A 13,076-nucleotide genomic window follows, 5' to 3' on the forward strand; every position below is an offset into this window, starting at 1 on the left:
AGGATGTACAGGGAGATAAGGTCCTATACTTTGGTTGAGCAGTTAAATGACATTATCAGTGATCATTTAACCATGTATATACATACACAGACATATACTCAAAGTGCACTTAAATACAGTATGTGTACTCCAAACAAAATTCTTAAATGAAATAAAAGTCTCTTGGAGGGGCATCTGGGTGGCTCAGTTGGCTAGGCATCTGACTTCTGCTGAGGTCACAATCTCAGGGTTTGTGAGCTTGAGCCCCACCCCTCGCTTTGCACTCTCTCTCTCCCTTTCTCTTTGCCCCTTGCTCATGTGAGCTCTCTCTCTCAAACGAATGAATGAACAAATGAATAAATAAGTAAATAAGTAAATAAATAAATAAATAAATAAATAAGAATTGAGATTCAATGTTACCAAAAAAAAAAGTTTCTTGGATATTTCATGTTATTCTGGAAAGAAGATGAAGGGTGAGGGGATTTTTTTTATTGACTGAATTTAATCTTTAAAAGGGTGATGGTATTTGCTTATAATTAACTAGATTTAACTTTCTGTATATGTAGTGTGAGCTTAAAATAATATGTAAATTTATTTTAATAATTATAAAATTATATATTAATATATATATTTGTATTTACATATGATATTTTTGAATTAGTACCTTGAGAAACTCCTACGAGTTGCATGTTTAGTAGCAAAATAGTGGAGTATTTTCTCCTGTGAATTTACAACACTCCCATAAGAGACACCAGGAAGAGACACCATATTTAGAACTACTTTATAGAAGCAAAAATTATGTCTTAGAGAAGTTCAGTGACATATAAAATTGTAGATCGAAGATTAAAACCCAACTCATCTTATTTCAAGTAGGGTCGTCTTTAGTAAGCATTAGGTACAAGAACGTACAGGTGGCATTCATTTCAATTCCTGCTTAAATGTCAATAGCTTTCATTTTGATTCTCTTTCTGTCACTGAGAACCAGTGTAACCTAGTTGTTTCACTTTTTCTCACCACTACCAGGGACATTACTTCTATTTCTCTTCTATTGCCGGGAGTGTAGTTGCTCCGTTTTGTCTCTAATGTCCTACATTTCTCCTAAGATGTTTTTAGGTATTTGTTCAAATGTATTCAAAGAAAAAAAAATACTCTAGTACATGATATTTTTATCTAGAGCAGAATTAATCAAATAAATCACTTATTTTTGATATGGTACAAACAACATACAAATCCTGGAATGAAAACCAGGTTGCTGTGAATTAAGAAGCTTCTCAGAACTGGGCAGACGCCCCACGTCTGTTATATAGTCCCGTCTGGGACTCTGACACAGCCCCTTTTCCTTTATGCTCTCCTAGGGAGCCATATTCTCTCTGGATCACAAGCACAGCATATTAAAAAAAAAAAATAGCATTACATTTGGAGTCAGAAAGCCTGAGCTTGATATAGTGGACATCTGTTGGCTGCTCTAATATTGTGTGTGTGGCAATTTAAAGTAGTATAAAAACAATGAGATGATTGGGCACAAATCCATCTCAATCTGTAACATAGTTACATAGCATTTTGAAGTTCTCTAATCAAGACTTCATGCCCCACTTTTAGAGGTGGTTACTCACTTTAAAATATCCTTACCAAAATATGCACGAGGGGGTCTACTGGGGTAGCTTATAAGACATTACTAATAACTTGTCAATGGTGAAGTGAGTAATGCTCAAATCAGGTAATGTGGATTGGGAATATTGCACAGTCTCTTTCAGGAGTTGAAGTGTAAAATCCATCAGGTCCGGTGGTCATGCCACGTGCCTGCTGGACGACGGGAGCAGTGGTCTTCAATCGGGGCCACATGTACCCTTGGAGGTATGAGAAGATTTTCCAAAGGATGTTAAGGAAATCTACCTCCAGATCTTTACGTTTCTCTTGTACTCTTTTCTAAAATGGGTTTGCCTGGGAATGTGCCTGCTGAAGGTCTCCACTCCTTTCTGTCACCACTCTTGCAATGTTCTTCTATCACAAAAGAAAAGCAGACTTCTCCTCCAGGACCAGGGACATAATTTGTGGAGCCCTGTGCAAATGAAAATGTGGGGCCACTTTTTCCAAAATTATTAAGATTTTCAAGACATTCACAGCAGAGCATTAAACCTAGTGTGGGACCCTTCTGAACTAGGGGCTCTGTGCCAGCACCCACGATACCCCCCTGCTCTCAGCCATAGCACACTTCATAATAGCACATTCTTTGATGGAGGCTGGCAATGTAAAGACACTGGATGACAGATAAAAAAAAAAAATTCCGCATATTAGAATTGGTACTTTATTTACCAATAAAGTACTTTTACGGGTCAGGTGGTTTCTAATTTATTGTTTTCAAAACACTGAAAGAGGATGGAATCAAGTTGTCAGATGAAAGAGAAAGATGATCAAAATTAATTTCGAGGACAGATCACTATGTGATTTTTGGCACATAATTGAGAAGGAGTTCAAAGAATTGAATGACATTCCTATAACAAAACTCCTTTGATTCCCATTCATTTATATGAATTAGTTTTCTCTGAAATTTTGTCTATTAGAATGCTAAATAGGAAGAAAATCAGTCCTGAATCCTGTCTCATTTTAGTTAATAAATATACATGAATATATGTAGATATATACGAAATAAATGTTTTAAATCTCCAACTATCTTATGAAAAAATACAATTATAATAAAATTTTATCTTCTGTTTAATAATTTTCTAACAAAATATGTGCAATATGTTTATGATATTTTTATTAATTTTAGTGTAATTGCAATGACAGCTTAGTCCAGGAAGGAAAAAATTCTTGAGTTAAAATTTAATTGTATCCATGTATTTTTATTATGATATGTTGATCACTGAAGCCCTTTCAAGCATAAAATATAATAAATTAAGATGAAAATCTATAAGGGAAGAAAATGAAAACAAATTCAAAGAGAAAGATGAATACTATAAAACTTCTTACTATTGAAGAAGTTCTTCTTTTTGTAATGGCTGGTGATGTTATAAATTCATGGTATTTAGATTCTATATACTACATTTTGAAAAATAATGTAACCATTTTATTTTAAAATGCCAAATATTTTCAACCTCCCAGAAATTAGGTCCTTAGCAATTACTAAATCTTATGACAAAAAAATTTACATATCATTTTTAAATGTGTAAGTTTCATTTTTTAAAAAATTGGTAGAGTTCAGGATTATAAAGACACTGGAGACTGCCATTTGGGGGCCTAAAGGGCCCTGTGCAAGCTAGTCCTACCTTCAGAATATTGTTGGGACTTTCATATATGTACTAGTTGCAAGTGCCCAGAGCAGTGGTTTTTAACTCTGGCTACACAGTAGAATTACCTTGGGACCCTTTAAAAATACTGATGGTTGATGGAATTAACAAGTCATGGGAATAAAAGGCACAGCGTAAGGAACATAATGATATTGTAATAACATCGTGTGGTGGAGGATGGTATCTACAGTTCTAGTGAGAAGAGCATAATGTATAGATGCTGGCGAGGATGTGGAGAGACGGGAACCCTCTTGCACTGTTGGTGGGAACCAAACTGGTGCAGCCGCTCTGGAAAACAGTGTGGGGGTTCCTCAAAAAATTAAAAATAGACCTACCCTATGACCCAGCAGTAGCACTGCTAGGAATTTACCCAAGGGATACAGGAGGGCTGATGCACAGGGGCACTTGTACCCCAGTGTTCATAGCAGCACTCTCAACAATAGCCAAATTATGGAAAGAGCCTAAATGTCCATCAACTGATGAATGGATAAAGAAATTGTGGTTTATACACACAATGGAGTACTACGTGGCAATGAGAAAGAAGGAAATCTGGCCTTTTGTAGCAACGTGGATGGAACTGGAGAGTGTTATGCTAAGTGAAATAAGTCAGGCAGAGAAAAACAGATACCATATGTTTTCACTCATATGTGGATCCTGAGAAACTCAACAGAAGATCAGGAAGGAGGGGAAGGGGGGGGGGGAAAGTTACAGAGAGGGAGGGAGGCAAACCATAAGAGACTCTTAAAGACTGAGAACAAACTGAGGGTTGATGGGGGTTGGGGGAGAGGGGAAAGTGGGTGATGGGCATTGAGGAGGGCACTTGTTAGGATGAGCACTGGGTATCGTATGGAAGCCAATTTGACAATAAATTATATTTAAAAAAAAAGAATAGCATAATGTATAAACTTGTTGAATCACTGTAATACACCTGAAACTAATGTAACTAATGTTGTCACTAATACACCTGTAACTAATGTAATGCAGTTGTGTATCAACTGCACTCAAATAAAAAATATAATAATAAAAAGAAAAACAGTGACATTTGAGTCCCTCTCCAAAGATTCTGATTAAATGGTGAGGCATGAGCCAAACCATCTCTGTTTCCCAGATGATTCTAATGTGCAGCCAGGACAGAAGCCACCGGTCTGAGACAAATATTGGAACTTTCCTGAGCTACAACCTGGCAGTGTGACAGTTTTGTGTGTGTGTGTGCCCGCTTGCTAAATATATGTTGGATGAGATTTTGTTGGAGACTTGCTGTCATTGTAGCATTCTACCTGGAAGCAATATTGGAGGACCGAATTATAGCCCCCTCCGACTCTTAAATGAGGTCCCAATATTTACCAAAGAGCACAACATTTGCCATGCAGTCAAACTAACTTAGGTAAATTCACACAACAGCCTTTCCAACCCCCTTCTTCCCTTCCCAACAGACATCTGCGTTATGTATGTCCGGGCCTGAAGTCCATCAGCCAAGGTAACAAAATAGCCAGGACTGGATTTGGGGATGGGGGCACGTGAGTTAAGGCTAGAAACAAGATAGCTTCAGGAATATTGCCAGAATGTTTTCTCCATACTGGATATAAAGATGGACATGTATGATGTGAGTTGCTGCTGGCCACTGTTGTGGGAACTCAAGGGAAGCCAGTCTTAGGATGAAGCCAACACTGGAATACAGAGGGCAGAAAGCAAAGGAAATCTGGTGAGAGAGCTAAACCACCAGACTGAGCTGCATCAGATGTATCACATACTTAAGCCCATATACTCTCTCTAATAAGCCAGTCTGAGTCAGATAAGACCATGGGCTTTAAAAGCAGGCTGCCCAAGTCTAAAGCCCAGTTTGGTAATTCACTAACTAGGTCATCTTGGCAGTTACTCCAAGGCACTGTCCCTCAGTGTCCCCATGTGTAAGATGGGCTATTAACACCTTCATTATAGAGTTGCCATGAGCACTAAGGGGGTTAATGCTGGAAAATTCCTTAGAACGGAACAAGGCAAGAACCATGCTATGATTTAAAGCAATTATTGCTTTACTTGGGCTTAGTGTTACTTCCCGTTGAAAACATCCTAACTGCTATGTTTGAATTTTGATTCCACGAGTGATCTGAAGCAAATAATTTAAACCTCTGGGCCCTGGTTTCCCGATTTATAAAGTAAGAAGGTTGGTCTGTGATCTCCAAGGTACCTTCCAGCTCCGTTTTAGTAAATATGGTTAATATACATTACTTTTCAAGCTGTTTTCTCTCCCAGTATGATTTAGAATGCAAATACCAGAGTTCATGAGTCTTTCTTTTATTCATGTGTTCAATAAATATTTATTAAGAACCCACCAAATGCCAGGCACTGTTCTAAGCACTAAGAATATAGTGATGTTCAAAATTGATTTAAAAAATCCCTACTTCATGGAGTTCCTATTTTGGTGGACATAGATAAACAAATAAGTACATAAAATATATAGTATATGAGGCCATGATGAGTTCTATGGAGAAAAGGAAAGCAGGAAAGGAGTAGGAAATAAAAGGGGGCAGGGCCAATTTTAAATAGACCTGTAAATTCCCAGGTTCTTGAGGACTGACTGACATAAATCAGCAAGTATAAAAATGAGATTAAAGTTAGTGGTCTCAAGGAAGATAATGGTGGTGAGCCTGTGAGCAGGGTCCTATTTAATGTGAGGTAAGGAAGCCTAAGTTTCAAAGACCCTCACGTGCATGTGCCATTTTGAGGACCCCATGGGGAGCTACCAATGAGTTCTCATGGTATTTTGTATTCTTTTACTTGAAAAGGACACCCCATAATGTAGAAGTTTTAGGTCCCACAAAATTTGGATCTGCCCTTGTTGTACACATTCAGTGGGCAGGGAGGCAATGGTGTGGATCATGCTAGAAGCATCCAGAGCACCCAGGATGCCCACTCAGACCTGCTGCTGCATAATTATCTGCCATCTCAAAACCACTGGTGGATTGCATTATTGTTCTCCACTCTTCACCCCACCCCTGCCTTTCTCTACCACCTTAGTCATGGGATTTCACAGCTCATCCTACAAGAGACAGGATCCTTGTCTCACTGATGTTACCTTTAACTATAGGGCTTGCTTAGGCGAAAGGAACATTCTGAATGCGATGAGAATAAAGACTTTAAAATATGCCTATGGGCTGGTGATTTTCCTTTTGTGCTCTTTCCTTTTGTCATGAAAAGAATCTGTCCAGCGTAGCCTTCTGGCCTTGTTCAAGGAGTAATACCCAGAGCAGATCTGAACTCAAGCTAAGCCTGAAGCCAGGCCCAGCTAAGCCCGCCTAGATCAGTTGCACCCAGTCAACCCACAGACAAGAGTGAGAAATAAATGCTTATTTTTTGGTACCAACCACGATGAGATTTTGTGGTTTTCAACTCTTTGCATAATTATAGCAACAGCTGACTGATAGAACAAGTTATGCGATTTTGTCAGCTTAGGCTAAACTATGCTGCAGTAACAAAGACCTCTACATTTATGGCTCACCTTAGATGCCATCATGGGGCAGCTGAGGCTCTGTTCCGTATTTTCACTCAGGGATCCTGTCTGTCAGAAAGGCTCTTGTCTGGATTTACTGGTCTCCTAGTGGAGGGTACAGAGATGGGGACTCTGTACTAGCTCTGGAGACTTCTGCTTAGAAATAACACACACATGACTTCGCTCACATTTTACTGGCCAAAATACATTACACAGCTGTACCTGCTTAGGGCAGGAATGCACAGTCCTCTTGCATGGAGCCACACAGAAGGAACGAACCCACAGGAAGGCCTCTACCTCGGGTAGAAGCAGCGGATACTTTGAAAAATAATAAAAATCTACCACAACAAAATAGCTTGAACATTTTGGGTAGACACAATGAAGGCATGGGTTGACTCTAACTTGTGCCACATCATTTTCTGATTGACTGAAATTATGCCATAACTTGAATCTGCAAAGCAGAGGCTGTGTTTGTGTGCTCCTGTGGATCATACACCTCCTCTCATGGGATGTGCCCATCACTCTTCCTAGGACAGACAAGCAATGATAGAAAGCCTGTAATTTTCTCCCTAAAACTATCAACACTGCTCTGCTTTCCAAGCATCAGTGTTTTCCATGGAAAAGAAATTAGATATATAATGAAGGTTCCAAATAAAGCAAAACAATTGCGCAGGGAAGCCATGATGTTATAAGGCCCCCCATTTTCCTTTGTTGCTCTGGAACAGGGAGTTCCCAAGTGTTTGGACGTCGAAATTGATACTGCTGACCTCGGAATTCATCCAACTCCCACCACCCCTTTCACACCACAAAAGCCAAGTTTTATATTTCATCCTAGCATGGAAGGAACATTCTGTAATTTCTTTCACCCATGAATTACTTTCTAAAGAACCAGTAAATCAAAGTTGTGCATAATTTCTCTTTCCCTCCCTCTCTCTCTCTCTCTCTCTTTTTTTTTTTTTTTTTGAAAAGTCATCTTTATTATTGTGTGGTTCTTTCTGGCATTAGTATTTTGCTCATAAATCAAGATGGTCACCTTCTGTGAAGGGGGATACCAAAGTATAATTTAACCATCCACCTAGCCACTTGAGCTAGAGACCTAGGTATCTCCATAATCTTTTTCTCTTTTTTCTCTGCTACCATGGCCTTAGTTCAAGCCCTTAGAAATATTTGCTATGTTATTCTCTTAGCCTTCTAATGGCCTCCCAACCTTGAATCTCTTCCGTCTCTACTCCCTTAAAAATGCCAGTAAGAACAGAGATTCTTCTAGTACTTTCTTTTGGTAACTGGCCTAGGGAAGTTTGGAATGGTTTGTAATCGATTAGAAATAAGAGATTGATACCTCAGGTAAATTGGGCATCAAATAATGAAACTTTAGCTGATAATTTTGCATTTTCTTTTGATATGTGGTGTCTTTTTGGAATCACGCCGCCTCCCCAAAAAAGCAAAAAGATAAATAGAATCTATTTTGGAGTCTCCTTTATCAGAAGAGCTTAGGAAAACAAAAGGCCTCAATAATAACAAGGCAACTCAAGGTATTTGAGATCTTGATTAAGCACTTGTGAAAGGTGATAGAATTTCATGAATCCCTGGCTCATGGCAGTCACTAAATACTTTTTGTTCTCCCAAGGAATAGCAAATGATTGCTTGCATTGAAATTTCAGGAAGATACTGGAGTTGGCACAGATCCACAGCTGTAAAGTACATGGTTCAGGGAAGGATCAAGGAAAAGAATAATATTTGGATTTGGATCCCAGAAAGATTTTTAACCCACCCTCTATAGCTCATCATTTTATTTGTATCTAGCTTATCCTTCCCAAGTTTCTTTTGAAAAATTAAGCATGTGTTTGTGTGTTTTTGAGTGTGTATGTATGTATATATGTGTGTGTGTGAATATGTATTTACACAAACATATATAGGTATGTATATATATATATATATATATATATATATATACTTATATTTACATACGTATGTTATATATATAATTTCCCCTTATTTCTTTTTTAAAAAATTTTTTTATGTTTATTTATTTTTGAGAGAGAGCACAAGCAGGTGAGGGGCAGAGAGAGAGGGAGACATAGAATTCGAAGCAGGCTCCAGGCTCTGAGCTGTCAGCACAGAGCCCAATGCTGGGCTTGTACCCATGAATATGAGATCATGACCCAAGCTGAAGCCAGAGGCTTAACCAACTGAACCACCCAGGGGCCCAATTCCCCCTTATTTCTTATACAAGGTAGCATACTATATATTTATTTGCAATGTGCTTTTTTTTTAGCTTCTGAATATAGTTTGAAAATAATGCTATACCAGTTCATAGAGCTCTACCTTAGTATTTTTCATTTTTCACTAACAATCTATTATATGGCTATCTTATAGTTTATTCAGTCAGTTCTCTCAGAATGGTCCCAGTTTTTCTCCAATATTTTGTTATTTCAAACAATGTTGTAATTAGTAACTTTGTGCAAATGTTGTTTCAAATTGATTCATGTTGTGGACAGGTGCCTTCACAATACAGTCCCAGAAGGGAGATTGTTGGATAGAAAGGTAAATGCATATGTGGTATTACTGGATACTGTTAAATTCTCTTACGTTATGTTTGTGATAGTTAATTTTATGTGCCAGCTTGCTGGGCCATGGTGCCCAGATACGTGGTCAAACATTATTCTGTGTGATTTTGTAAGGGTGTTTCTTGGGTGAGATTAACATTTAAATTGCTTGGCTTTGAGGAAAGCAAATTGTCCTCCAGAATGTGGGTGGGCCCTCACCAATAAGTTGAAGACCTCTATTGAGCAAAAGACTGACTTTCCCTGAGCGAGAGGGTAATTTCTGCCAACAAACAGCCTTTGGACTTCAACTGAAGCATCAGGTTTTCCTGGGTCTCTAGCCTGATGGCCCACCCTGCAGATTTAGGGCTTGCCAGCCCTCATAATCATGGTAGTCAATCCCTTAAAATACATACATTCACACCTACATACACATACACGTACACGTACACGTACACGTACACGTACACGTACATATACATATACATATACATATACATATACATACATCCTATTGGTTCTGTTTCTCTGGGGAACCCAGGCTAATTTTGTGGTTATACCATTTTGCACTACCAGTAATGTATGAGGAATGCCTCTTTGCTAAGCATTTGAATTTTTGCCAAACTGATAGGTAAGAAATGGTATCTTGGTGTAGTTTTAATTTGTGCTTCTCCTATTATGAGTGAAATAGAGTATCTTTTTATATAAAAGACCACTTATATATTTTCTCCAGTGAAGTACCCTGAGAAGATTTTTATGACGTAAACATCTCTTGTTGTGGACCAAGCTAAATTGCTGTCAGAAAGATAGACTAGGTCTCCAAGGTTAATGTAATCACGTTTCTAATAAGCATAGCCATTCCTCTGTAGAATTCAGAGTACGCATACCCTTTATTTCACTGTACTTACATTTCATTTTTTGTTAGCCAGTATTTGAGTAGCAAGATAGTGTATACCGAGGAATTCTCTTTGATTAAATGTGTCCTGATAAGATTCTAGATTTTACAACACAATTGAGAAAACTCTCAGGTGTAAGAGATGCTTTGTTGGGCACCTGGGTTCCTGACCTGGCATCTTTCTATTAGGTAGAGTAGGGTTTTCTTTCTCTTTATCCTTCATCTTACATGCCCACCCCCCACCCCACACCCCTCCAGGCTTTCTGAAGTCGTCTTTGTACTGATTGAATAAACACAAGTCTGTGCTTTTTCCCTGTATAGCCAAATGCTTTCTTTTATTAACACTAGCAAGTGTAAATAGCTTCTCAAAAGGTACAAAGTGAATGCATTTCAAGTCAAATCTGCCTCCAAGGTGCTAACTCTGAAGAAAACTTAACTTTAACATGAACATTAGTTTCCAAGGTGGATTGCGTATGCCTAAATGATCATCCATTTTCCCAAAACTGCCAGCAGGAGATGTGTTTGATAGGAATGGAGATAGAAAGGACCAGCAAATAGAAAGCTAGCATTTCTCCAATAGCTGATGGTTGCCACGTGGCATCATGTGAGATGAATACACCTTGCAGACATGTTCTGTTTTCTTTAAGTTTGAATTAGTTGCATTCATCTAAAAGCTCAGAAAATTTATTGAGCAATTTCATTGTGGACAGTTCCTCATTTTTCTCTACCATTTTCTTTCAAACACGTTGTGATGAATGCATGTAATGAATGCAAATGTTGCTTTGCCTGGTGGAGGTGTAATTCCGTGAAAAGTTCCCAGAAGGGAACTTCAAGAGTTTTTAAAACTCTGAATGTTTACTTAAAAAAAGGGAGAGATCTGGCAATGCTGGACCAATATTCCTCACTGGTTATAATTCATATGGACATCTTGAGCAAGAAGAACAGAGGTGGAGGCATCACACCTCCTGATTTCAGACTGTATTATGAAGTTACAATAATCAAAACAGTATGATCCTGGCATTAAAATATAGACAGACCAATGGAAAAGAATAGAGCCCAAAAATACGTTCACACATTTACATTCAACTAATCTCCAACAAAGGTGCCAAGAACACGTAATGGGGAAAGGGTAGCCTCTTCAATAAACGGTGGGAAAATTGGACATCCACAGGCAGAAGAATGAAATTGACCTCTTCTCTCACACCACATACAAAAATCAACTCCAAGTAGGTTAAAGACTTAAACAGTACTTGAAATTATAAGACTACTAGAAGAAAACATAAAGCAAAAGCGTCCTGACATTTGTTCTAGATGATTTTTTGGATATGATCCCCAAAACATAGGCAAGGAAAGCTAAAAAAAAAAAAAAAAAAAAAAAAAAAGACACATGGAATTGTATGAAATTAAACTTCTGCCCAGGAAAGAAAACAATCAACCGAGTGAACAAACAGCCTATCAAATGGGAGAAAATATTTGTAAATCATACATCTGATAAATGGTTAATATCCAATACATAAGGAACTCAAACAATTCAATAGCAAACAACAAAGAACCCGATTTAAAAATGAGCAAGGCATATAGCCATGTCTTGGAAGAAGATATACAAATGGCCAACAGTTAATTAAAGTGTTTTTAGCATCACTAAGCATCAGGGGAAATGCACATCAAAGCCACAGTGCTGTATCATCTCACACCTGTTGAAATGACTATCATCAAGGAGATAAAATATGATAACAAGTGTTGGTAAGGACGCAGAGAAAAGGGAATGCTTGTGCACTGTTGGCAGGAATGTAAATTCATACAGACATCATGGAAGATAGTATGGAGGTTCTTCAAAAAATTAAAATAGAACTACCATATGATCCAGCCATCCCACTGCTAGATGTATATTCAAAGGAAACAGAACCAGTATCTCAAAAGGACGTCTGCTCTCCCATGTCCATTTTAGCATTATTCACACTAAGCCAAAATATGGAAACAACCTAAGTGTCTGTTGAAGGATGAAGGGGTAAAGAAAATGTGATATAGGGGCACCTGGGTGACTCAGCCCGCTAAGCCTCTGCCTTCGGCTCAGGTCATGATCTCACAGTTCGTGGGTTCAAGACCCGTGTCAGATTCTGTGCTGACGGCTCAGAGCCTGGAGCCTGCTTCAGATTCTGTGTCTTCTCTCTCTCTGTCCTTCCTCTGCTCAAGCTCTCTGTCTCTCTCTCTCAAAATAAATAAATGATCACCTAAAAAAAAAAAAGAAAGAAAATGTGATATAAATATATACACTAGAATACTATCAAGCTTGAAACAAAAGAAGGAAATCCTACCAGTTGTGACAACATAGATAAACGTGAGGGCATTATGTTAAGTGTGATAAGCCAGACGCAAAGAGATGAATACTACATGATATCACTTATACATGGAATCCAAAAAAACAAATTCACAGAAGCAGAGTAGAATGGTGGTTGCAAGAGTCTGGGGGTGAGGGAAATGGGGAGATGGTGGTCAAAGGGTGCAAAGCTTTAGCTATGCAGGGTAAGTTTTTTAGATCTAATGTGCAACGTGGTGACTCTAGTTAATAACACTGTATTGTACACTTGTAACTTATTAACAGAATAGATCTTAAGTGTTCTCACCACACACACCCACACAAATGGTAACTATTTGAGGTGATGGAAATGTTACTAGCCCGATTATGGTAATCATTTCACAATGTACATGTACATCCAAACTTCATGTTGCACACTAGAAATATATACAATTTAATTTGTCAGTTATACTTCAGTAAAGCTGGGGGGTGGGGGAAAGAAACCAAACTCAATGTCAATTTATGCATGATACCTGGAAAAATGTTCTGTTCCTGCCTCTGGTTCACAAAGTAGTTGCCTGTGTCTTTA

At 38.3% G+C, this 13,076-nt stretch overlaps 1 long non-coding RNA gene across 1 annotated transcript in view; it reads left to right on the forward strand.

Moving 5' to 3' along the window:
* Nucleotides 1-288: 288 nt before the first annotated feature.
* LOC132682149 (uncharacterized) overlaps nucleotides 289-13,076 on the forward strand; it is a 46,969-nt gene continuing 34,181 nt past the window's right edge. The window contains exons 1-2 of the long non-coding RNA XR_009611505.1: nucleotides 289-343; nucleotides 4,700-4,743. This is a non-coding gene — a long non-coding RNA (uncharacterized LOC132682149). The remainder of the gene's footprint in view (nucleotides 344-4,699; nucleotides 4,744-13,076) is intronic.

Source organism: Panthera onca, chromosome A1, assembly GCF_046562875.1.
Source record: "Panthera onca isolate mPanOnc1 chromosome A1, mPanOnc1 haplotype 2, whole genome shotgun sequence".
In the NCBI taxonomy this organism is placed as follows: Eukaryota; Metazoa; Chordata; class Mammalia; order Carnivora; family Felidae; genus Panthera; species Panthera onca.